Genomic DNA, 27,006 nt, shown 5'->3' with positions numbered 1-27,006 from the left:
CTGATTCTCCAGTCAGTTTACTGACTAGAGCTGGTTTCGACCCCTCTTGCGAGATTGGTGAGTGGCCATTACTCTTTTTCACTACACAAGGCCTCGTGTAGTTTGATATACTGTGTTGGGAGCTGTTATGGTGCTGTAAGGAGACTCTGCGGGCTCGCAACGCCGTCCTCTATGCCGATTTAATTGGCCACAGCGACCAGAAAAGAAAAAAAAAAACCAGCTCAGGCCTAGTGCCCTTCTCAAGCCTCGGGCTCTCCTAGCGAGGCTGCACTTGCCCTTGGCGACCACGCAGACTGAATCGGCTGCATACCCCAGCATCAATCGTGGTTTTCCTGCCGACTTTGAGGCTGAGAAAAACAACGCCTACCCGGCCCAGATTGACTTGGCACCAGTGTAAACATCTTCTGCGCCACCTACAGCCCAGCACCGACCGTGCCTACCATCGGCACCAACGTTGGAACAGGTTGACTCGGCATCAACAGCGCTCTCCTCGGCTCCGTTCCCGGCACCAGTGATTCGGCACCAGTGAACCTCTTCGGAACCGTCTACAGCCCGGCACCGACCACGCTACCAATCAGCACCGACCTCGGCACCGATTGATCCGGCACCGACCGCGCTCTTCTCAACGCCGATCCCGGCACCAGTGAATAGCTTCGGGGTCGTCTACAGCCCAGCACCGAGCGAGCTACATCGACATCGGCGTTGATTGACTTGGCACTGATCACTCGGCACTGACAGAGCTCTCCTCGACGCAGATCCCATGTCGGTACAGTCGACTGGGTCCTCCACTGGGTTCCACCAGAGCGACCAGTGCGTGGTGAAGCTGCCCAGGCAGGACGACCACCGGTCCCGCGCCAGATGCTTAGAGCCAGAACATGCGACCAAAACACTGGCAGGTGAGCTGGATTACTCTCCATGTAGGAAGTTCTCTAGAAGAACTAAGTGTCAGAGAGCAGCCCTATCCCCAGCACAGTCTCTCTTCCCGAGTCATGGGAGAATGAGGTCCGTGGTCCAAGGGCCTCTGCAAAGGTCGTCTAGGACCCCCCCTGCTCTAGTGACCAGAGAGCTCTCCTGCACACCTGGGTCACCCTCCCCTTCCCCACCACTGGTACAGAGGCGCAGACACCTCTCAGGGGAGGCGAGATGGTCACTGCCGAGGCTGTACCGCTCGAGGGTATGCTCACCAGGGGATAGGCGGTCGCCGCGTAGTTACCGCTCCCCTTCCCAACGGAGGCACAGACGATCCTCGTCGGAATCGCCTCAGAGGAGCCCAAGCTGGAGTTAACGGAGACTGTAAGGACTGAGCAAACCATGCTAGAGACCCTACTAAAATCACAAGGCAGACTGCTCCCTACCAACGGGCAGCTCCAGCCCCCACAGTCTCATTCCCCATCCCCACTACCTACACCTCCTAGCTCAGGCAAGCTGTCCTTCTCAGCATCGAGATCGGATGTCTAGGACCCAGCCACTTCCATCGGACAGACCACGGAAGGGGGCTCCTTACCGCCTTTGCCGCATGTGTCGCAGAAGGAAGAGTTCCGGGCACTAATGCAGCATTTAGCTGCAGCGACGGACGTATCCTGGATGGCAGAACAGGAGGGAAAGGGGAACCGCTTCCTCCAGCAAAAAGGGCACCCACAGCATGCCCTCCCTTTATGCCAGGACTTCCTGGAATTGGTGTGCTCCTGGAGCAACCCAGCGTCTGCACCCTCAGCCTCCAGAACAGCAGAGTCTCTGCTGCACACTGCAAGAAGCGGGCCTTAGCACATTGTCCACTATTGGGGACACGGTCACGGTATTGGTGCAAGGTTCCACCTTCACCAAGGGGGATAAGGACCCAACCTGCCCATCCAAGCCTTGCAGAACAACGAATGCAATGCTTAAAAAGGTGTATGCATCAGCACCACTGTCAGTCAGAGCAGTGAACGCCATGGCTATACTGGTGCTCTACCAAACCCTGTTAACAGAGAGGCTGCAGGAAAGATCCACGGAGGCAGACATAGGGGAGCTCCAGGCGTTAACAAGGGCGATGACTGACCTAATGGGGGAGTTAGGCCAGGCATCAAGGAGGTTGCTGGTGCCGATGGTGGCCACTCGCCAGCATTTGTGGATGACACAAGCCAAGGTCGTGGAGACCGAGAGGGTGGCGTTACTTGATGCCCCCATTACACTGGGGCAGACTTTTGGGGTGACCATTGATGTGAGCCTTGCAAGGTCCCACAAGGCCTCAGAGGTCGCCTCCAAATTTTCGTGCTTTCCGGCTTGCCGTCAGCGCCCAAGGTGGCATTCACAGCCTGCTGGGGTAAAAGGGTTTGAACACCGCCCTCGACCCCAGAGTAGACAAGCAGGCAGAGGAAGAGCAAGCGGCAAGGGACCACTGCCAGCCAGGGGTAACCGGTTCTTTGGCTGGAGACCGAGGCCTGGGCCTAAGAAAGACCCGCCCCCTCCCAAGCCCAAGCTAGACCACCCCTGAGGGGCCCCGGCTGCCACCAAACCCCCCCACAACTGGACTGACCAACGGCAAAGACCCATGGCAAGGCTGCACCCAGGACTCCTGGGTGCTATCGACAATGAGAGATGGATAAGCTCTACAATTTCGCATAGATCTGCCACCCTTCACCACCCCTCACCACTGTCAAACCAGCGAGAGCGATACTCCATCAACAGGAGATCACCAATCTTCAACAGAAGAATGCTGTACGCTTGGTAAGTCCTGAGCCAAGTGGAGGGGCTATTATGGCACCCGAACTCAGCCCAGCTTCAACTCTGGCTCTGGCCATTGAATGGAGCCGTCTATTCAGACAAGGTTTGCCAGATGCAGTAGAAACACTACAGTCTGCTAGGGCGCTGAGCACTAGAGCCCAGTATTCATACAAATGGAAAGTTTTCCAAGACTGGTGCATTGCCGAAGGTCACAATCTGGTGACCTGCCCTATTGAGACGATACTAATCTTCTTACAACACCTGTTTGACGCAGGAAAATCAGCGTCCACTTTGAAGGTATATCTGGCAGCAATATCAGTGTGCCACGACAAAATTGACTCGATGTCCCCTGGGGAACATTTCCTGGCAGTGCAATTTCTTAAAGGGGCTCAGAGGCTTCGTCCTCCCATGAAAATGATGGTCCCCAAGTGCCAGTCCTTACGGGTCCCCCATTCGAACCCATGGCGTGAGCAGAACTGCACCCTGTTTCCTTGAAGGTGGCGTTTTTAATAGCCATTACATCTGCCAGACGAGTGGGTGAGCTTCATGCGCTGTCCATTGATGACACATGCATGGCTTTCACAGTGAATGACTCACGGGTAACATTACGAACAAATCCAGCCTTTTTGTGGTTCATGGTATCTTCATTCTATATCAACCAGGTGGTGGTTTTGGAAACTTTCAGACCTCCCCCGCACGACAGCACATGCTATGCCCAGTTCAGGCTCTGTGTTGTTACCTGGATAGGACGACGTCTTGGAGACAGTCCAACCAGCTGTTTGTCTGCTATGGGTCCCACTGTAGAGGTCAGGCCATATCGAAGCAACTTCTAGCGCACTGGGTGGCAGATGCGATACGCTTGGAGTATGAACAGACTCCCCCTTAGGGGGGGAAATTATGGCCCATTCTACCAGGGGCCAGGAACTTTCATTGGGTTCTCCTTCATGGCGCCTCCTTAGAAGAACTGTGCAATGCTGCTACATGGACAGGTAGTCTGCACAATTTTACTGCCTTGATGTGGCAAACTGAGCAAGACCTTCTATGGGCTCTAGGGTATTGCAGGCGGCATGCCCTTAGGCATCATGTGGCTGTCTCCGTCAGGCTGTACTTTCGGTAATCTGGAGCCACGACAGCTTTGGTACTGCTTCCCATTCGGTAATGGTTGTCATTCCACTGAAAGGGAACTTCAGGTTATTACCATAACTCTGGTTCCCTGAAAGAGAATGACAAAAATTACCCTTTGAGGTTGTGTCCCCAGCTGACCTCTGATTTCGAAAGAAAATGGCGATATGTTATGGTGAGAACATCCCTCTTCAACAGGAGGTGGGAGGGACTTCCCCCTCACAGCAAGGCCCTGATAGGGCAGCTTTTTTATATATGCTCAGTGATTGACAGTCAGAGAGGGGCTCTTTCCCATTCGGTAATGGTTGTCATTCTCTTTCATGGAACCAGGGCTATGGTAATAACCTAAAGTTTTGTGCCACCTGCTGGCCAAAGCGTACATGTGTAAAGCATGTATTTATGTGTGTTATTGCTTGACAAGATGGGTACAGAGGTTTATTCTGTAATTTGCAAGCCGTGTCTTCAGAAAGCCATCTATTGTATTTATTAGATCTGGTCGCTATTCCTGACTTCCAGTCCGGTGCCATGGAGAACTGGGGCCTAACCATAGGGAGACCTCCCTGCTGTTCAATGATGAGACCTCCTCGGCCTCCGATAAGCTCTGGGTCACCATGGTGATCGGCCATGAACTGGCCCATCAGGTAAACATCTCCTGTGTCTCCTAACTGTGCTGATAAGAGCTTGTGAGAAATAACAATGTCAGGATAGAATACGGGGTAATGCTTTACAGTAAGTGTTTGTAACTACTGAATATTTACACAGTGCATACATGTGTACTTGCACATGATTACAGTGTTAGTGTGCATACTTACAATGTACTTAAAGAGTTAGGCTTAGAGTTAGGGTTAGTGGGGTTAGTGTTAGGATTATATAACGTAGCTATGTATAACAACTTTGTAATTATGTGTAAATACACACGTGTTTACTAAGTAACTGCTTTGTAAATACGTAGTAATTAGAGACACTTACCTTATGGAAAGGCAGTTTGTGAATGGTCTTGTATTGCTAACACTGCATAGTGACTTGGATTCATCCATGCTCAGATATGGTACAAATATGTTGATTCCTCTAAGGTACAAGTATATAAAAAAAAAAAAAAAAAAAAAAAAAAAAAAAAAAAGTTTAGATACAAATGTACACTTTAAAAATATAATAAAGTATTTAATATAAAGGTAAACATAGGTCAAGACCAGCAATGTTTGTAATGATTTAACATCAGGATAACAGTATAATAGTCCTCTGTTTTTGCAGGTGAACTGATATTGATGCTGTGTAATTTGCAATTCCTCAACACATGGTTACAGTTAGCAACACGAAAGTCCTTTCTCTTTGCAACATGTTTGCACTTGATTTTTGCCTTTTTTCATATTTTTGTATTTTCTGCAAAAAGCTCTCTATAGTACATTTTTACACTGGGTGGTGGCTTTGTCGCTAAATAAAACAGATTCATTCTTTTCTGTTTTTTAGAGCCATCAGAAGTGATTTCCAAGAATCATTGCTTCTGTTTCTAGAAGCATTTGTTGAAAGCCCTTTCCTTTGGATATAATCCCCCCTGTTTCCTTTGTTCCCCTCCAGTGGTTCGGTAACCTGGTGACCATGCAGTGGTGGAATGACATCTGTTTTAAAGGAAGGGTTTGCCAGGTACATGGAATTTGTTTCAGTGGATACTATTGATCCTGAACTGCAAGTGGTCAGTACTACTACCCTTTACTCGGTGATCTTTTGTCTTTTTAAACCCAAAGGACAAGAACAATAATTGGGAATGGATAGCAATACATAACAATTAAACTCCAAATCTGTATACTGGTTGTGTCACACCATGCTTTACCTGCTCGGTGAATAAGGGATCTGACCTCAAGCATGGAAGCGTTTAACTGTAAGAAATGAATTAGAACAATCTGTGTCAGTTATGTATAGTGTCAGCAGCAGATCTATTGTGTATAGTGTATGCATGTATGTTCTGTATAGTAACACAATGGGCTGTGGAATCTAGATGATATTAACTAGCCCTAACTTCCAAGACTCTCTTCTCTTTCAGGGGTGCTACTTACTGGGCACCTGCTTTGCAGCCATTGGAAGGGATTCCATTAACTCATTCCGACCACTCCCCACCCAGATAAAGGAAATGTTCGATACTGTCTCATATGACAAGGTGCAGTCACTGTCTTCATGCAGCTGGCATGGAAGCCAAAACATGCATGATTGTAGGGGGCTGTATGATACAAGCTGATCCACACACCAGGGGTCCATGGCTGGACACTACCCTTGAGTGGGGTACTCAGGATCTTGTGTGTTAAAGCACAATGTAGGGTCTATATGTGTATCCTGAATTAAACACAAATAAATAAACAGTAAAGCTAATCTTAGTGTAATACCATTTTCATTGGATACAAACTATCTGATACAAGCTGTCATGTTGTGACTCCATTCTGTTCAGGATTATACTGCAGCTTCCAGTTACTCTTTAACACTGTTTAATACAGCTTTTGCTGTGTGCAGGAGATGGCACTATAGGGTATAGATATATGTGTGACAGGTCTGCACAATACACAGCTTTGGTTCAGCAGCAGTGAAGTGTACATCTCTTTATGTTGTCTATGCATCAATCTACTACACAAGCCTCCTGATTCAAATCAAATCAAATTTTATTTATAAAGTGCCTTTCATGGCAAGCCATCTCAAGATGCTTTTAACAAGATATATCAGACTGCTGTAGCACGCCAATGTCAGGGTTCACTGTTATATAACTTGTTTATGAAACGGTTTAAATATATTTGATTGAACCTCTTGCTGTATTTGATACCCAGGGGGCCTGTATTCTACACATGTTGAAGAGCTTTCTCACTGAAGACCTTCTCGAGAACGGGATTGTTCGCTATCTGAAGAAGTTCAGCTACAGAAATACCATGAATGAAGACTTGTGGAACAGCATAGCAAATCACCACACATCCTCTCCACCAACACACAACCATTTCTCTCACTGTCCCCATTCTAAACAGACTAACCTGATTTGACATAATTGTTTGTAAATTGCTGATTGGATGAATACAAAAGTCAGAATTATAAAAATATTGAAAGTAACAGAATTAAAAAGTGTCATTGAATCTAGCAACAGATTCCACATATTAAAGTTTAGAACATGCCATTTAAAAATGCATACCTAAAGTTAATGAAATGATCAGAACACAACACTTTAAATATGGACTGTTAGTGTTTTTATTACCAGACCTGCAGTGAAGAGGACTTCACTTCTGGAGAATTCTGCTACAGCAGCAGTCAGGCTTCAAACAATGCAGTAAGTATACTGATACATTTGTTTAAAAATTTGTTTTTCAGACAGATACATGGTTGTATCTCCATGATGCAAGTCAGTTTTCAGATAGATAAACTGTAGTATCTCCGTGATGCAAGTCAGTTTTCAGAAAGATAAACTGTTGTATCTCCGTGATGCAAGTCAGTTTTCAGATAGATAAACTGTAGTATCTCCGTGATGCAAGTCAGTTTTCAGAAAGATAAACTGTTGTATCTCCGTGATGCAAGTCAGTTTTCAGATAGACACACGGTTGTATCTCCCCGATTCAAGTCAGTTTACAAGACAACTGGAGGTCAATAGCAGGTGACCAAGGGGTCCCCAAGAAAATCTAGAGACGTCTCTTTTGTATAACAGCATATTTAATGTACAGAAAGATGTTCTTCGACTGTCGTGGTGAGAGTGAGTATTCAGAAAGGGGTGCCCCAGACAAAAACCAAACGTTTGTGAACCTCTGATTAATAGGCTGTTCAGATTGTGAAAATGAATGAGGTTTAAAATGGAACCATCTCAAAAGGGATGGAGAACAGCACGTTGTTCATGTATGTTTGTATTTGTGCAGTACCAGAATGCTGGGGAGCACCTGGATTTGAAGGCGATGATGAACACCTGGACTCTTCAGAAATGAATCCCTCTGATCATTGTAGAGCGCAGGGGAGGTTCCTGAAGGCTGTTCTCCCCATTGACCCTGTGTGGTCCTATCTGCAGCAAGGGTACAATCCAGCCTGCCATTCTTTGCATGGCTGCTGTGTTTCTGAAGGACCACATGCCGTTTAATAATCTTCATCTGTCTTTTAACTTCTATGTTCCAGCTACCTTTGGCATGTTTCTCTGACCTACATCACAAGTAACTCAAAAAACATTGGGAGACATCTGCTGGAAACACAATCAGGTATTCCATTAATGTATCCGTGTACAGTAAATGGTTTATTCACACTGGTTGCTTCTGCCATAAATTGACTTACATTTTGAAGGAAAGCACATTTTCTTAAATGCACTTTGTCAACATACTGTGTGTGTAAAAAAATCACAGCATAATCTGTGTCATTTTAAAGAGCTTTGCGAGAATGCGGTGATTGTCACTGCCTGTATTCTAATGCAGATATAATTTAGCTGGAGGGAGAGGTGAGCTGGGTGAAGTTCAATGCTGATATGAATGGATATTCACTTACTGGAGTGAAACCACACTGCTCTGAGCCATAAGGACAGAAGCAACCTCATCCACAATGCATTCCAGCTGGACAGGTAACACTGTATTGCAGTCTGCTCTGTGTTGTATTGTTGCAATGGATTGGGTATGCAAGTTCGTTTCCTGATAGTCCTGTGATAGGGTCCATGCTCTTAATTCCAAACCGAAAGCCATACACAGAATAATGCAAACTGGTTAAACCACAGAAAATATCGATTTTTTCTCCCTTGCTTTAATTTTAAAATAGTAGTTTGGCGCCCCCAGCTGGAGATTGTTGAAACCAAAAAAAAAAAAAAACTTTCTCTAAATTTCCCATAAGAACCCAAGCAGAAGTAACACATGTAGTACAATAACCAGAGTGCTTGGAAAGACAGGCAGCCAGGTATCTCTGAAACAATTTAGGATGTCTCTTCTATCATAACACTAAACATCCTGTTACACGATGTAAAGATTTCATTTAAGATTACTACCATTTACACATTGTGATTGACCAAGTCATTTATTTAAACTAATCTTTTGTTTAAAAACTACAACCTAGGGGCCTGTTTTAATAGGGACTTTCTCTTTAAATGCAGTAAAGTGGTCAGGTCATACTCAGTATTCACAGTAAATTGCCAAACAAATTAGTTTAAATATGTGATACAAATTATTGCACTTTGCTGCAGATCATGTTCGTCTTTGTTAACTGTTTTCCAGAGTCTTGGGGTATAGTATCTATGCACCTAGTTGTCGTATTTTCTGTAAGGTGCAAAATGAGCAAAGAATGAGTCTTTACTAATCAATGAAAACATTCTAGTCAGACTTCTGGTGAGGCTTCATGAAGTTTCTTGTGTCCGGTGCAGGAAGGTTTACTCTCGACTGACCCCTTGATCTGAGCTGCTATCTCAGACACAACACCCACAACATCCCCCTGCTGCAGGGCCTGGGCTACCTGGAGGCATCTACAGAATGATAGAGAAGAGAAACATCACAGACGTGGCACAAAACTTAAAGGCATGTTTAAGTCAGTTTGAAAAATATACACACAGTCTGTGTAATGTTAACTATTGAAACTCACAGAGGTCTGTTTTAATAATGCAAACATTTTTGCGGTCTTAATACTGTCACCTCTTCCCACTCTATTGTATTGTATTTAGTGGCTTTGATAAATGGGTCAATAAATAAATGTTGTTGGGAAACGTCAGATGGTTTCAGTCTTGGCTAGATGCACCATTGATTTGCTCATTAAAATAGACCTCAGCATATGAAAACCGTCTATTGATGTCTTCACTGATTAATCTGAGTACTGCATGTGTCCAGAATTATATTCGGCAGTACTCCAAGGGTGTGATCGACAAGCAGACCTGGAACGACGAAGGCTCAGTTTCAGACAGCAGGCTTCGCGCTGAGGTCCTGGGACAGGCCTGTGACCTCGGCTACCCTCCTTGTGTTAAGAAGGCACACCAGCTCTTCAGTGATTGGGTTGAATCCAACAGCACTCTCAGGTTCTTGGAATCTTACTCTTGTTTTCTCTCACTGTTTCTGTATCTAGCTCTGCAGGCTGAGCTTCTATGATTCCACACTGCTGGCAACATTTGTATGATCTACTGAACATGTGGCATTATACCTTTATATAATACGGTAATGATATTTATATCAAACGGAAAAGCATATTATTTAAAGACCTAATGTCTGATAAAAACATACAATAAAACAAAGTGTATTTTCTTCAGGGAGCAATTCTGCTAAGGCACTAGGAGTAAAATGCACAATTCACAAGCAGTTGGTAAATGCATAGGGGATAACACACATTGGCACATATATGAAATTAGTGAGCATAACTGCTCCTTTAGTAAAGCAATGCTACATGGCTCTGTATTGCATTTCTACAACTGCAGTAAAACCCTTTTGTGGCATGTTCCCAAGTAGTCTCTTGTGCTTGTAGTTTACCCACGGATGTGATTGAGACAGTGTATTCTATTGGAGCTCAGAGCGCTGAGGGATGGGCGTACCTGCTGGAGAAATACCAGATCTCAATGTCGGGGGCCGAGAAGAATACAATTTTGGAGCCTTAACAGCAGCAAGGACACAGGGAAGTTGTTAAGGTATGTACAGCAGGGTACAAATGTAATCCACTCTGGTTTTGCCAAACATGGATCAAATGCAAACAAGTTTTTTTTTTTGTTTTGTTTTTTTTTTGTATGTGTGGCAGAATTCAAACTTAAGGAGTAAGTTTTATTTATTTATTTATTTTTACTTTCCCCTTAGGCTTATCTGATGTTTCAGACATTACGAGTGGTTCTTGAAATTGCTGATATACTGTGTTTTTCACAGGCTCTGCTGATACACTGATACACAAGATGCTCTGATACATTGTGAACAGTGTTGAATTTAAATCAAGGGAAGTAATGTTAAAACTGTACAATGCATTAGTAAGACCTCATCTCGAATATTGTGTTCAGTTCTGGTCACCTCGCTGCTCTAGAAAGAGTGCAAAGAAGAGCGACCGGAATTATTTTGGGTTTAAAAGGCATGTCATATGCAGACAGGCTAAAAGAACCGAATCTATTGAGTCTTGAACAAAGAAGACTATGCCGCGATCTAATTCAAGCATTCAAAATTCTAAAAGGTATTAACAATGTCGACCCAAGGGGCTTATTCAACCTGAAAAAATAAACAAGTACCAGGGGTCACAAATGGAGATTAGACAAAGGGGCATTCAGAACAGAAAATAGGAGGCACTTTTTTACACAGAGAATCATGAGGGTCTGGAATCAACTCCCTAGTAATGTTGTTGAAGCCGACATCCTGGGATCCTTCAAGCTGCTTGATGAGATTCTGGGATCAATAAGCTACTAACAACCAAACGAGCAAGATGGGCCGAATGGCCTCCTCTCGTTTGTAAACTTTCTTATATACTGTGTTTTTTACAGGCTCTGCTCACATACTGTGTAAAGCCTGGAATATTTAGTGATCTTCAGCAAAATCATAAGGGAAAACTGGAGTAGTAATGATGAACTGTACAGTAGGACCAGCCACATGTGCTGGCAACATTTTAGAGCAAATTAAAACAGCTGTAACACTATAAAAGCAGCTTGACAGAGCTCAGGAAGGTGCAGCTACATTTAATTTTTCTATGTAGTTTAATACCTTGGCAACTATTCCACATGTGTTAATCTTAAAAGAAAATACATCTAAATGTTAGATGTTTTTAAAATACACCTACCACACACAGTACTTAGTAAAATAAAGCGTTGTACCATTGGGATGTTTAAGCAATTCAACAAGGCTCTAAACAAACTTAACTTTTTCAGGTAAAAATGTTTGAGTCTGTGGCAGGAAACGGCGTTGCGGGGACACAGATTAAGAAAGCACAACCAGAACAGAGGTACAGTGCACTGGCGCGTGCGCCGTTTTATTAATGAGAACAAAAAATATAAATAAAATATTTGAACAAAAATAAATACATGCTTGCTGAGCAGAAATAAAACAATTAAACAAAAATCACGACCACAAAAATAAACGCTAAAGTCCGGCTGGGCAGTAGCCTTCACGGATCCTTATTCTTTTTAAATATCGCTCTCGCGTTCTCCACTTCTAAACACCCCCCTTAGCATGGAGAGAGCTCCAGGTTTTTATACAGGTGACCAGCTCCCGATTAGCAATAAATTAATCACTTAATTCGGGAGATGGCCACCTTCTGCACGGGTTTCAATTATTAAACGTGGATGGGCTTCCCATCCACGCTGCAAAACGGCGGTTCGCCGTCATTTATAAACACAAATATTTTTAAAACAGTAACACAGAAATGCACGGCTCCGCCGTCATACAAAATAATAAACAAATACAAAACACACGGCGGTTCGCCGTCATCTATAAACACAAATATAAAATAAACAAATACAAAATAACACAGGGGCGAAAGGGGAGATCCCGTTCTAAAATAAACACTGTACAGGACTGCTCGCCCTGCTACAGAGTCCATAACAGAGCAATCTTCCCAGCTCAGGGTTACTCAGGTTGCCATAGTGTGCCTGGAGAAAAACATAAAGTGGCTGGAACGGAACATGGAGACACTGAGAGACTGGCTGCTGAAGAACCTGCAGTGACTCTGCCTGTACTGAAGAGGTGGCACTGTGGATAGACCGGTAACATCAAAACAGCGCTGAAGAAAGAGGAACCTGCAACTTGAAATGCTGAACAACAAGTTTACCGTCTATTTCTTACAGTTTTTCCCAATTGTTTACACACGTTTGCTGAATCTTTGGCTCATTTTCCCAAAACTCTAAACACAAAACACAAAACCACAAACACAAAATGCAAAACTCTACAAATCTCTAGCAAAAGCAAACACTGCATTCAAAACTGTTTTATCTCTTTCCAAAATGTTTTTTTGCATCAAAATGACACACACACACACACACACACACACACACACACACACACACACACGTCATATGAATAGATCTGTCTACCAACCAACAACACACTGATGTGCTCAACACAAAACACTACTATGAATATCCATCAGCAGGTTTATGCCTTTTGCATGTTCAGTGTTACACTGTAGCCGGTTGTAAAAAATTGTCACAGTACTGTATACCTACTCAAATATATATAAATAAACACACACAAATGTAATGCAGTAACAAAAATATTGTCATTTATTTCCAAAATGCAGTATTTTTGAACACTTGTGTTTATGTAACACTTTCCATACCCAACAGGAGAAAACCAGGAAAAACATTCAGTAAGATAAAGGGTTTTCTGTACAAAAATAAAAAATGAAAGTGGCTGATTCTTTCAAAACTCTAAACACAAAAAGACAAAAACACATGCAAAATGTAAGACAAAAGAAATTAGGCTGCATCCCGCCTCCTATTTTGGTCGGGCCACAGCACCTCATCTACATCACAAGCGATGTTGTCTATGGCTAAACAGCGGCGAAAGAATCTTCTGGAGTGACGGATCCAGCCGCCGAAAGCCCCCACATCAACTTCACCACATGCATCCTCCATTGCCTGGAGAACAGGCATGCATGGGAGGGGATGGCAGTCATACACCTTCCAGCGCCATGCCGAAAAAAACTCTTCCATTGGGTTTAGGAATGGGGAATATGGTGGGAGGTATAGAACAATAAATTGTGGGTGGTCGATGAACCAGCTGCGGACCAAAGCAGCCCGGTGGAAACTCACGTTGTCCCAGATGACAACATACCTGGGCTGCTCTGGTCCACCCCTCTGCTCGGCTGGAATGAGAATGCCATGTAGTGTGTCCAGGAATGTGATGAGAAGGGCGGTGTTGTAGGGACCAAGGTTGGTATGGTGATGGAGGATGCCTTGCTGGCTAATGGCTGCGCACATGGAGATATTCCCTCCACGCTGTCCAGGGACATTCACAATGGCACGGTGGCTAATAATGTTCCGTCCTCGTCCCCTTCTTTTGGCTAGGTTGAAGCCAGCCTCATCAAAGTAAATATAAACGTGCTGAATTGCAGCGGCATCCAGCTCCAAGACTCTCTGAAACAGACAACAAGACAATATGTGAAATAGACCTAGAGCAGTCAATATGGTGAGGCACAATACACTGGATTACAGTACTGTAATGTGTCTATACAGTGCTGATATGATAGTAAATTCACAGTATAGTATTTACTTGCACATATTCATAGCGCTGTTCTTTAACCCTCTCTGAGTTTCGCTCAAATGGCACCCTGTAGACCTGTTTCATCTGGATTCGGTTGCGCTGTAATACACGCTTCAATGTAGACAAGCCCACCTGGTGAACGTTATTGAATATTGTAGTTCTGGATTTCTTGTAGTCTAATGGTACTGTTTGCCACCACCATGTTCACAATAGCAGTCTCCTGTTCTGGTATGAACAGCCGATGTCTTCCACCATGGCCTGGCCGTCTCTCAGTTCTGCAGAAGATCCACAAATATGATATGATTGGTTACAGTAAGCTAAAATCTATTTTCTTTCAATATGAAATGACATTACTGTAACATTGACCAACAATCACTGAGTGACATAGGCCTACTGATATGTCGGACTGCAGTATACTACAGTATACATACATACATACATAAAGAGCATAGTGTAGATGGTAGGTAACTTACCGGTTCTCATTTCTGAATGTACGGATGATAGATGCAACCGTGTAGCGGCTCAGGTTAGGCTGAACTCTCTGCCCAGCCTCCCTCATACTCAATCCATGGTTGAGCACATGGTCAACCAATGTGGCCCTGATCTCATCTGAGACAACTGTCCTTCCTCGTCCTCGTTGCTTTCCAAAGGGACTACAGAGACTTTAATTTTGAATGTTGTGCCTAATGTAGAGAACTGTGTGTAGTGTCTTGCATAGAATTGGAAACTGAGTGTAAAGCAGGAATTGTGCTTGCAATTTAGCAGACTTGGTTTAGGGATTTGGTACAGAGTGAGAGAGAGAGATTTCAGTGATTGAGTTTCAAGTTCCAATTTTAGTGTGTAAACAATTGGGAAAAACTGTGATAGTGTGAGAATAGAAAAAAGGCTATTTTTAATCAGAGTTGAGTTGAAAGGATGTGTTATTAGATATTGTTTTATGATTTGTGGCTTCAACCCTTGTCAAATCACTAAGGCCCTATATACTGTACTGTAAGGTGGCTGAACTGACACAAAATGAAGTATTCGTCAATGGATAAACTGGGCTGTTGTACTCTACTTAGAAGAGTCTATTACCCCTTCAAAGTCTCTATGATTGAGTCATTCTAGAACAGCACTCTAGGATACATCAACAATGTACACTCACACTTTCATCACATCATGAAATATACCAACACATACTGTAATAACAGAAATTAAACTGTATGAAGTCGTCCAGATATCATTTAGGACTCCCATTGCATTGCAGTTTTTAATACATGTTAATACAGTCTCACATGAGCTTAATACAATTTACCACACGTCTACGGCACAGGTAGGTAATTTATAAGAAATGTTCATAGGAAAACAAGGAATGGCTGACACTGCTATGCAATGGGAGTCTTCATGTTGCGCATATAGTTTAGCGCAATCAGCATAATCCAGTGCAATCTGCAGTACATGTAAAACAATAGCTCACGTTATTCCAAGTTACCATTGGATACGGCTCATTCAGCAGTAAAGGTTCCCCAGTGTGGGTGCCGGTTTCTTGTTTAATGTTTAAGAGTGGTTTTTGCATTACGGTCATTTTATTCATTTTTTTGTTCTGCTCTGAAAGAGTTTGTATAGGTAAGAACCCAGTTATTTTAGTGCATGTCTGATGCTTTCTGATGTGGAAAGAAAAAGCATCTCTCAGGGTGAGCTGTGTTTCTGCAGTCTTGGCACCAGCTGCTGTAACTACTGTACACTCACAAAGAGTTATATTCAGAAACAGCACTTGAGGTTGTTAAGTGCATGAGTGTTCTGTCTCAGTATAAACGATGTGAGCATTGCTCGTAGTTGCTGAATGTGGATGTTGTATAAATGTAGGAGCACCATGGTGCTTCCCCTAGTTTGGTTTGTTACTGGTGATGACGTGCTCTTCCATTTGTTTAAGAGGACTTGTTTAGTTAGCTCTATGGATAAAGAAACGTAATACAGTAAATTCACGTATTTCTGAATGCATCACTATTAAGTGTTTTGTAATCACAGATTGTATAATGTTTCATTGAACAGGACAGCAGGCCCCTATTTTCTCTTTTAATGCACAGAGGATGAACAATGGTAATGTTATAAAACTAGTATCGCGTTAAAATAGTTTGTCTCCTCACAAGACAAAATAGGGGCACTGTTGCAAACAAAACAGCAGTCTCTTCTAAAAGATGTCCTTTTTTTACTTGTCAAAATCCTATAATATTGCACTCATTATTAATACATCGTACTTTTCCATAGCTAACCTAACTGTTTTGTTCGTTTTTTTCTGCTGTTTAAGTCAAACATGTTGAAACTGTTTGAAAACAAACAAAACCCTGTTGTTTTCTAAAGCTTCCTGTTTTGTGTCAGCTGCTGACATGCCTGGCCTGCAAAGCCAGCCTGCTGTGTGCATTTGCAAGCTTATTTTTCTCAAGTGTTATTTTAGAGTGACCAGATTTTCAAAGCTCTAAGCTGGGACACATTGTTAAATAATTGATAAGACTGATTAAACCATTCAAATATAGGGCATTTTAATGGTTATTTAAACAGCCATCCTTCCACTGTTAGTTTTTTTTTTTTTTTTCAGGCAGCTACCTCATTTTTTAACCACCTTTTATCATTTTAACCACCATTTTAGCTGCCTCATTTAGTAGCCCTGGGGATATAATTTGTGGATAATTAGTTGTAGCCACATTATACGTATTGCTTAGTTTTATACTGAGTTTACTACTACTACTACTACTACTACTAATAATAATAATAATAATAATAATAATAATAATAATAATAATAATCATTAAAAATACATTTAAGTTTTGGATTTTTTAATATATTTTTTTAATCACTGCGTCAGGCTCTATTTATTGACATTGTTTGTGTTGGTTGCACATGCCCAAACAACTTCCGCTAAGAAAGCAGGGAAGAGCCCATTCAAATCTGGTACATTATACTGTTTTCAAGTCTTTGACATCTTTTTAAAATGAATTGATCCTATTTTCTAGTATTTTACATCATCGTTGTTAATGTAATTCATCATAATTTTCCACCATTAAGAAAAATAGTGTGGTCTTTTACATCTTATTTTAATTTAATTGATCATATTTTCTAGTCTTTTAAATCAGTGTTAATGTAATTTATCATTAAGATCATATGCAATACATTGCATTCAACACAAAACAATCAGATTCCTCGGCTTCCCTTGTTTACGCAATTGTTAAGAATCGATCAGTACCAATCTAACAGTGTTATTCAATATAGAACTTGATCAAACTAATATTAATATTCAGCATTAACTTGTATATTCATTCATAAACAGGATACTGGCGAGCACAGATTTTGAGCCCACAGCAGCTCTCATGGCATTCCCGTGCTTTAATGAACCCTCTTTTAAAGCCATGTTCTCAATTAAAATATCCAGAGAAAGACAGCACCTTGCACTGTCTAATATGCCCAAGGTAGATGCACCATCCGTACTATAGCTTTTTTATATCTCACTTTAGAAGTGGGCCACAGTAGGCTTTATACAGGTTATTACTGTGCTTGAAGTATATTATTTCCTCCACAGATAATGACCCTGATAATGAACTTGAAGGGGGGGGCTGTTGGAAGACCACTTTGATAGGAGTGTCAAGATGAGCACCTACTTAGTAGCGTATATAGTTTGTGACTTCAGGGCTGTGAGGGCTGTCACCTCTTCAGGTAGTAAGGTAAGCATGTGCTTTGGAGATATACACTAGAAGAGAGTGTTCTTTTCTAATTACATTTATTTGACATTATGACTAATGTGCAAGGACCATCTATGCTCTGCAGAAAGTTCTTTGAAAAGGATTAACCCATTAAGTGCTGTTGTCCTCATTTGAGGACAGGTTACTTAGTATTTTTAGGAGCATTTTTAACTGGCATCTACATGTAATAAACGTGTTTCTCTTTACCGGTGATGTTAGGAAACTTCTTCTCTTTTTGTTAAGCACAAAAGTTAAATTTAAGCATAATGTACTGTATCAAATGAGAAATACAGCTTGTGTTTACAGTATTTTTAGTTTGTAAATTGCAACACAGTTTGATGGGACACCACTATGCTGTAGCAATGATACTTGCTTTTTTCATTGATCTGTTAACAGGTCTCAGTTATGCTGTTCCAGAGAAGTGGAATCAAACCCACTATGCTCTATGGAAAACACACACACATATATATATATATATATATATATATATATATATATATATATATATATATATATATATATATATATATATATATATATATATATATATATATATATGGTAGAAAAATATGATCCTTATATTTTTCATATATAGAAATTGGCCCCTTTTTTATATATTTAAAATATATTTTAGTCTATAATCCATATATTTATATATATTGAAAATATATTCTAGTACAGTCTACTATATATATATATATATATATATATATATATATATATATATATATATATATATATATATATATATATATATAGGCCAATTTCTATATATGAAAAGTATAAGGATCATACTTTTCTACCATATATTAAAAATATATGTTTGTTCCATAAGTAGCAGTAAAAATCTACAAGCATTATTTTAATATAAGCTATCCAAAACAAAGGTATTTATACACAAAAAAACAAAACAAAACTTACAAAATAAAGGTTTCCAGGCTGGGCGATGCCTTCACTGAACAGAAAATTCAAAAACCACAGCAAACCAAAAACAACAAGTGCAAGCACACCCATCTGCTTACTTCCTCAGCTCCTTCCTCTCCCTAATGAGAAGCTGAGGCCTTCTTTTATGTCAGGTGGCTGGGTGCTGATTGATTGTTAATTACTCCAATCAACCCCAGCCACTTGAACACAATAAACGCAGGCAGGTAGGGGAATTTAACCCCATCCCTGCCAATTTATAAAGGGCAGAGCTGTGCTCTGCCACACAGGGCTGTTATTCTTTAATAAACAGTGCTGGTGCTGTTATTCTTTAATAAGCAGCCCTGTTATTCTTTAATAAGCAGCCTTGTTATTCTTTACTCTGTGCCGTGCTGTTATTCTTTATGAGGTGCTGTTATTCTTTAATAATCAGTGCTGCTATTCTTTACTCTATGAGGTGCTGTTACTCTCTAATAAGCAGTGCTGATATTCTTTAATAAGCAGTGCTGATATTCTTTACTCTATGTAGTGCTTGCACAACATTCGCTCTGTTTTGTTCCAGTTAAAATATAAAATAGGCCCATAGTTAAGTAGAGTTTAGGCCCATTATTATCCCATAGCAGGTATAAAAGTTAATCTCTCAATAATGTTGTGTTCCAGAGATACATCCTGCAGTACTTTAAAAGTGTGATTGACAAGCAGACCTGGAGTGATGGAGGCTCAGTGTCAGAGAAGAGCTTCGAACTGAACTCCTGGGGCTGGCCTGTGTCCTGAGCTATCCTCCCTGTATTGAAAAGGCAAACCAGCTCTTCACAAGTTGGGTGAACTGAAATGGCAGTGTTAGGTTAATAACTCACTAGGAGTACCACATGGTAAATGAGATTCTCTTTTAACACGGTGTGACAAGGATGGCGTGTGTGTGGTGAGGTCAGACCAGGAAATGAAACCACACAACAGCAATTGCAGACTGGGGTACAACTGCGCTGTGGTGTGTTTATTATTAAATAAAAAATTTAAACAAAACAGTTTCTCAAAACAAAAGGGCACGTGGGTCAAAACAAACAAATTAACAATAATGATCACAGATATCGTGCTGGGTATTGAACCAGCACACATAGCAATTGTTTTCTTTATAGTTATTCTTTTTACCGCCTCTCTCTGTACTTCCGTTCTCCACTCACCAAACACTCAACCCCATGCAGCTAAAGCTGCAGGTTCTTATAATGGTGACCGAGGGATTAACTAGCTATCAATTATCCTACTCTCCCCTCGGTCACATTCTGCATGGGTTTAGTAATGATGCGTGACTGTCAGCTAATTACATAATCAGTAGCTGACAGTCACGCATTCTCATGAGATATTTTAACCACAAAACAATAACAAATAATATTCCTGCAATTAATACAACAAAAACTAAATACAAATCATGGTACGCACAGGGGCGTGGAGACCCTGTCACACATGGGTAAAAGAAAAACTGAATTCATTGATTGCTGATGGATCGATGTTAGAGGAACCTGTTATCTAGGCTTTATTACCCAAAACATTGAACAAAGGTAGTGTTTATATAAAAGATCATTAAGAAATGAATACCGAAAATTGATTATGCGTATCATAAAATTCAATATGTTAATGCTTCTTTCATGCTAAAGTATATTTACACTTTAATTCAGATCTAATTGGTGACAGATCAATAAAGTAATTGATTTCAAACTCACAGTATATATGAAGCAAGCAATGCTGTGATGCATAATTCAGACAGGATTTGTTGATCAGTCACTTATTAGTTGAAAGTTCATTTTTAAAAATACATTCGAACCATGTATATATTGGACTAGAATTGATTTCTTAACTTTTAATCAGGACAACATGTTTTTACGCTTACAGTACTTGCAATTGCTCCATGTTTAGCATCTTGCTTGCTGTTTGAAAATGTGCCACAAAATGAGACCAATTACTGTAGTTTGTTAGGATGCAGGTGAAAATGCAGGTCAGTATTTTAGTCCCAAAAGCAATACAAAAAGCATGAAGTAAATTTTATTTCTAGAAAACTTCTAGATAGCTGCAATATTTTCCCAGAACAACTTCCAAGTGTTTGTTAATTTGAAACTTAGAAAAGATGTTGTGAATCCTACACCGTGGCCCTCCACTATAGCAGAAGACGGACTAGGTTATTCAGTAAATATAGTACATAAATATGCAGTTGATTCTGTCAGAGGCTAATCAAACTCAACATGGAAGGAGAGGTGATTAAAATACAGGACCTTTATTAGGACCTGTCTACCTGATTGGAATAGGCATTGTCCTCAGTTAGAAAGACTTAGAAAGTCTTCCCAGCGACAGCGAGTGGAAGCGACAGCGAGTGGGAGAAGTACAGGCGTGGAAAAGTACAGAGCAGTTTAGAAGCAGTTTGAAAGCAGGTTGACGGCTGCAGAAGAAACGAAACTTCAAAAGAAAAACCCTCAATATGGTCTTCAAGCCAGTAATCTGTGACACCTGCTTGATGTGGGAAATCCGAGAAAACCCAGCGGAGCTAAACCAAGTGTGCGGAAAGTGCCGTGCGATCCAGGATTTGCATAAACTAATAAGTATGCTAGAAATGGAGCTGGAAGAAGTGAGACAGCAACAGGATCTTGAGGAACTGGCACACCCACAATTCATGGAAGTCTGCATCACCCCTAACAGACTGAAAGCCACCAAGAGATAGAAGGTCAGAACAGTTGGGTTCAGGTAGGCAGAAGCAGGGAAAAAAAGAAACTTCGTCAAACACAACCACCAGAAATCAAAACAACCAACAAATTTGAGTCACTTCAGAATTTTGATGAGCAGAACGAACAACAAGAGAATGAAAGGAACAACATCCAGGACCCCATTGACAGTGGTGACCAGACAGCAAAAAGAAGGGAGGTCATGATTGTTGGGGACTCCATATTGAGAAACACAGCAAGTTCAATTTGCAGTTTGGACCCCCTTACTACAACAGTGTGCTGCCTTCTGGGAGCCTTGGTCAAGCACATCACTGAGAATGTGAACAGGCTCCTAGAACGAACAGGAGACGACCCGGTAGTAGTCGTCCACATCGGTACAAACAACATTGGAAGAGACAGACCAAAATCCCTGCAAAACAAATTCAGAGAGCTAGGAAGGAAATTAAAAGAGAAAAACAAAACTGTGGTATTTTCTGGTATACTACCGGCACCTTGCAAAGGACCATATGGACAGCTGGAAATAATTAATCAAAACGCATGGCTGAAGATGTGGTGCACACGGGAAGGCTTCATCTATCTTGATCATTGGACCACATTCTACAACGAGGACTATCTGTATAGACGGGATGGACTGCACTTAAATAACAAGGGAACCAGTCTACTTGGAGAAAAGATCCTCGAGCAGGTTCAGAAGCATTTAAACTAGAAAGGAAGGGGGGAGAAATCAACAAAAAAACAGAAGGGAGACCGCATCAAAACAAGAACAACAACTCAGGTAAGACAACCATTAAATGTATTTATCTAAATGCTAGAAGTATCAGAAACAAAATTCTAGAACTTGAAGCTACTGCACTAACAGGTAACTATGATGTGATAGGTGTTACAGAAACGTGGTTGTCTGAGAGTGATGGGGACGAATATAATATTTGTGGGTATACACTGTATAGGAAAGACAGGCAGGACAGAAGAGGAGGAGGGGTAGCGCTATACATAAGAAACAGTCTTGAAGCCCAGGTGTTAAACCTGGACAAAGAAAATAAAACCGAATCAATATGGGTCAGAATAACAGACAAAAATTCAAAGGGCATAATAATAGGAGCATGCTATAGACCGCCAGATTCAGACGGTGAGCACAATAATCTGTTATACAATGACATTAGAAATGCGTGTAGCAAAGGAGAAGCCATACTAATGGGGGATTTCAACTTCCCCCAGATAAAATGGGAAAACCCGGTGGGTAGCACGAAGGATGAAATTGAAATGGTGGAAATGACAAATGACTGCTTCCTAACACAATTTGTCAAGGCACCGACTAGAGGGGAGGCATGCCTTGATTTAGTCTTTTCAAATAACGAAGACAGAATAACTAAAACAGAAGTCAAAGAACCACTGGCAAACTCAGACCACAACATGGTCTCAGTTGAAGTGTTTTTTAAAACCCCAAAAGTAATGACTAAAGCTAAGGTTTACAATTTTAGAAAAGCAAACTGTGAAGGTATGAAACAGAGACTAACAGAAGTAGATTGGAGTAAAATAGAGAAAACACCCACAGAAGAAGGATGATTGTTCTTCAAAAATGTAGTACTAGAGGCGCAAAACAATTACATCCCTAAAGTAGACAAATCTAAATGTAAAACTAAATTGCCAAAATGGTTTAGTAGATCAATTTAAAAAATATCCAGCGAAAAAAGGCACTTTACAGAGCATTAAAAAAGGACCAAAAAGAAAGTATGCAGAAAGAGTACACAGAACTGCAAACCCAAGTCAAAAAGGAAGTTAGAAAGGCCAAGAGAGAAATAGAAATGAACATTGCTAAGGGAGCTAAAACCAATTCCAAAATGTTTTTCCAATATTACAACAGCAAGTGAACATTCAAAGAGGAGATTAAATGTTTAAGAGATACAAATGGCAAAATCGTAGATGAAGAAAAAAAATAGCAAATATATTAAATGATTACTTTTCACAAGTTTTTACAAAGGAAGATACTGACAACATGCCCCACATGTCATCCAGTTCCTATCCAGTTTTAAATAAATTTAGCATAACTGAGACAGAAGTGTTAAAGGGACTAGGAGCTCTAAAAATAAACAAATCCCCTGGGCCGGATGAGATCCTCCCAGTAGTACTCAAAGAAATGAAAGAAGTAATTTACAAACCGCTAACCAAGATCATGCAGCAGTCTCTTGACACAGAGGTGGTACCAACAGACTGGAAAATTGCAAATGTAATACTGATCCACAAAAAGGGAAACAAAACCGAACCAGGTAACTACAGACCAGTAAGCCTGACTTCTATTATATGCAAACTTATGGAAACTATAATAAGATCCAAAATGGAAAATTACCTATATGGTAACAGGATCCTGGGAGACAGTCAACATGGTTTTAGGAAAGGGAGATCGTGTCTAACTAACTTGCTTGATTTTTTTGAGGATGCAACATCGATAATGGATAATTGCAAAGCATATGACATGGTTTATTTAGATTTCCAGAAAGCTTTTGACAAAGTCCCGCACAAAACATTAATTCTCAAACTGAACGCAGTTGGGATTCAAGGAAACACATGTACATGGATTAGGGAGTGGTTAACATGTAGAAAACAGAAAGTACTGATTAGAGGAAAAACCTCAGAATGGAGTGTGGTAACCAGTGATGTACCACAGGGATCAGTATTAGGTCCTCTGCTATTCCTAATCTACATTAATGATTTAGATTCTGGTATAGTAAGCAAACTTGTTAAATTTGCAGACGACACAAAAGTAGGAGGAGTGGCAAACACTGTTGCAGCAGCAAAGGTCATTCAAAATGATCTAGACAAGATTTAGAACTGGGCAGACACATGGCAAATGACATTTAATAGAGAAAAGTGTAAGGTACTGCATGCAGGAAATAAAAATGTACATTATAAATATCATATGGGAGATAGTGAAATTGGAGAAGGAATCTATGAAAAAGACCTAGGAGTTTTTGTTGACTCAGAAATGTCTTCATCTAGACAATGTGGGGAAGCTATAAAAAAGGCTAACAAGATGCTCGGATACATTGTGAAAAGTGTTGAATTTAAATCAAGGGAAGTAATGTTAAAACTGTACAATGCACTAATAAGACCTCATCTTGAATATTGTGTGCAGTTCTGGTCACCTCGCTATAAAAAAGATATTGCTGCTCTAGAAAGAGTGCAAAGAAGAGCGACCAGAATTATTCCGGGCTTAAAAGGCATGTCATATGCAGACAGGCTAAAAGAATTGAATCTGTTCAGTCTTGAACAAAGAAGACTACGTGGCAACCTAATTCAAGCATTCAAAATTCTAAAAGGTATTGACAGTGTCGACCCAAGGGACTTTTTCAGCCTGAAAAAATAAACAATGACCAGGGGTCACAAATGGAGATTAGACAAAGGGGTATTCAGAACAGAAAATAGGAGGCACTTTTTTATACAGAGAATTGTGAGGGTCTGGAATCAACTCTCCGGTAATGTTATTGAAGCTGACACCCTGGGATCCTTCAAGAAGCTGCTTGATGAGATTTTGGGATCAATAAGCTACTAACAACCAAACGAGCAAGATGGGCCGAATGGCCTCCTCTCGTTTGTAAACTTTCTTATGTTCTTATGTTCTTAAATGCATAAGCTTGATCATACGAGGCGACGTGTGATCCCGGTAGCTCTGCAAATCTCTCCTGGTTTACTTCAGCATCATTGCAGATAAAGATCAAACAATAATGCATCCATCCCCTGTGTTAGAATTCTCAACACAAGCTTTGAGGAGCATGACAAAGGATTCAAGTATCTTCCATGGCCTCTGCATTACCTGTATCTCAATCCAACTGAGTTGTTTGTTTGGAAATTAAATTAAATTAAACAACACAGTTGTCATCATGATGTTGAGTATTAATGATCAAATGGATTAACATCGATTAACAGCATATTTCTTTAGCGAAAAATATGATCATCAATTTAAATGTTCATGTTTTTTTTCTCATTGTTTCGCAGGTCAAGGTGTTTTTTTATTCATTTGAAGGACAGTGGCAAGAACTGAGGAGTACTGAGGAGTACTCAGGTTGTCCTAGAAATGATTCAGAAGAATATCAGGTGGCTGGAGAGAAATCTGCTTGTGTTGAGAAAGTGGCTTGTGGACTGTGTTCAGAGAAGCTAGAACTCAGGGAAGTTAGAGCTCTTGGATTTGTGTCAAAGAGAGTGAAAACCAGAACAGAAACTGATCTGGATCTACTTTAATTAAACCTGGTTCAGAACCAATGATAATGGTTGGAATCTAGCAAGAAGCTAGTCAACAATAATGCTACGCTTCATCTTGCAAGCACGTTGTTTCTTGCTATATACAGTACTGTTGTAACTATTTTATACTTGGACTATACTGTTTGTGACCAGTATAAGCTCAGACATTCAGCATCATGTTCAATTGAACTGTTTATTTTGTATGCATGTACAGTACAGTATATGCTTACAGAAATGTATATAGTTTTATTTCTGGTTTAGTTAGTAACAGAAAAACTTAAATCACTATTTTTGTGAATAAAAAACAATTTGATTGAATGTGGCTTCATACTGTTTTTTACTAAAAATCACACTTTATTTAAGACATGCTTTAAGTTTTGTGAATATGACTTCTTGTTCAATGTGTGTAAAAGCTTTGTGAATAGTATACAGAATTTCCAATAACTGTTTTTAAAAGTGGTCAGGCATAAGACCTGCTGTGTAAATACTGTGTGTGTGTGGGATTAAGGGATGGCGTTAAATCTATCCCTGCCAGCAATTACAGGTGTGGCCTTTACCCAATTAGGTAATTGGTGCTAATTGGAGAGTGGCCAGATCTATAGAAGGAGCCAGAAAGTCTTATTTGTTGGAGGGAATTAGGTGAGTGTTTTTGACCTGTGGCTGTGAACAGTATAGTAAAGGTGAATACCCAGCCTATAAGTGATGTATTCTTTTTTTTTTTAAAAAAACAAAATAAACTGGTTTGAGGACCAAAGTAAAATGTTCAAACAAACAATACATCACTTATAGGCTGGGCAGTCACCTTCATTATAACATTCACTAACATCTCCACACAAACTAAAAACACTCACTTAATTTCTTCCAACAAACAAAGGCTTTTTGCTCCTTTTATACATGCGCCCCCCCCCCCCCCCCAAAAAAAAAATTAGCACCAATTACCTAACTGGCTAGCAGGGACAGATAGCAGGGACAGATTTAACTCGTCCTGCTAACCTCTATCCCTGCCAACCTTACAATTCCCCCCCCCCCCCCCCCCCCCCCCCCCCACACACACACACACACACACACACACACATTTACACACCCCCCCACCCCACCACACACACACACACACACACACACACACACACACACACACACACTATTTACACAGCAGGGCTTCTGCCCTATCACAAAATCAATTAAATAACACCGTGTAACAATTTTGTTTTTCTTTTTGGTTCCTGGGTAGTAAATGTTATTTCCTAATTGCTTATGCCTCAAAAGTATAGAAAATGGCTATTATTCCTCACAAACTTTGCTTTTGTGACCAGGACAGTGATATTTTGAAATTTACCTATTTTCCAGAACATTCCAGATAGATTCAGTGCTGAGTAAACTTGGAGTAACTTCTAGAACTTTCCAGTAATATAAATAGTAGTATAAATACAGGGGCCTTAAGCCCACCAGTTCAGTTTAGTTCCAGCTGCCTAAATGGATACA

The 27,006-nt window shown here is 40.8% G+C and overlaps 1 pseudogene; it reads left to right on the top strand.

The window, feature by feature from the left end:
• Positions 1 to 760: 760 nt before the first annotated feature.
• LOC121326879 lies at positions 761 to 10,647 on the top strand (annotated as a pseudogene).
• The last annotated feature ends 16,359 nt before the right edge of the window (positions 10,648 to 27,006 follow it).

This window comes from Polyodon spathula, chromosome 2 (assembly GCF_017654505.1).
Source record: "Polyodon spathula isolate WHYD16114869_AA chromosome 2, ASM1765450v1, whole genome shotgun sequence".
Lineage (NCBI taxonomy): Eukaryota > Metazoa > Chordata > Actinopteri > Acipenseriformes > Polyodontidae > Polyodon > Polyodon spathula.
The sequence above is the reverse complement of the archived record's forward strand: the minus strand, read 5'-3'. Positions and strand labels throughout refer to the sequence as shown.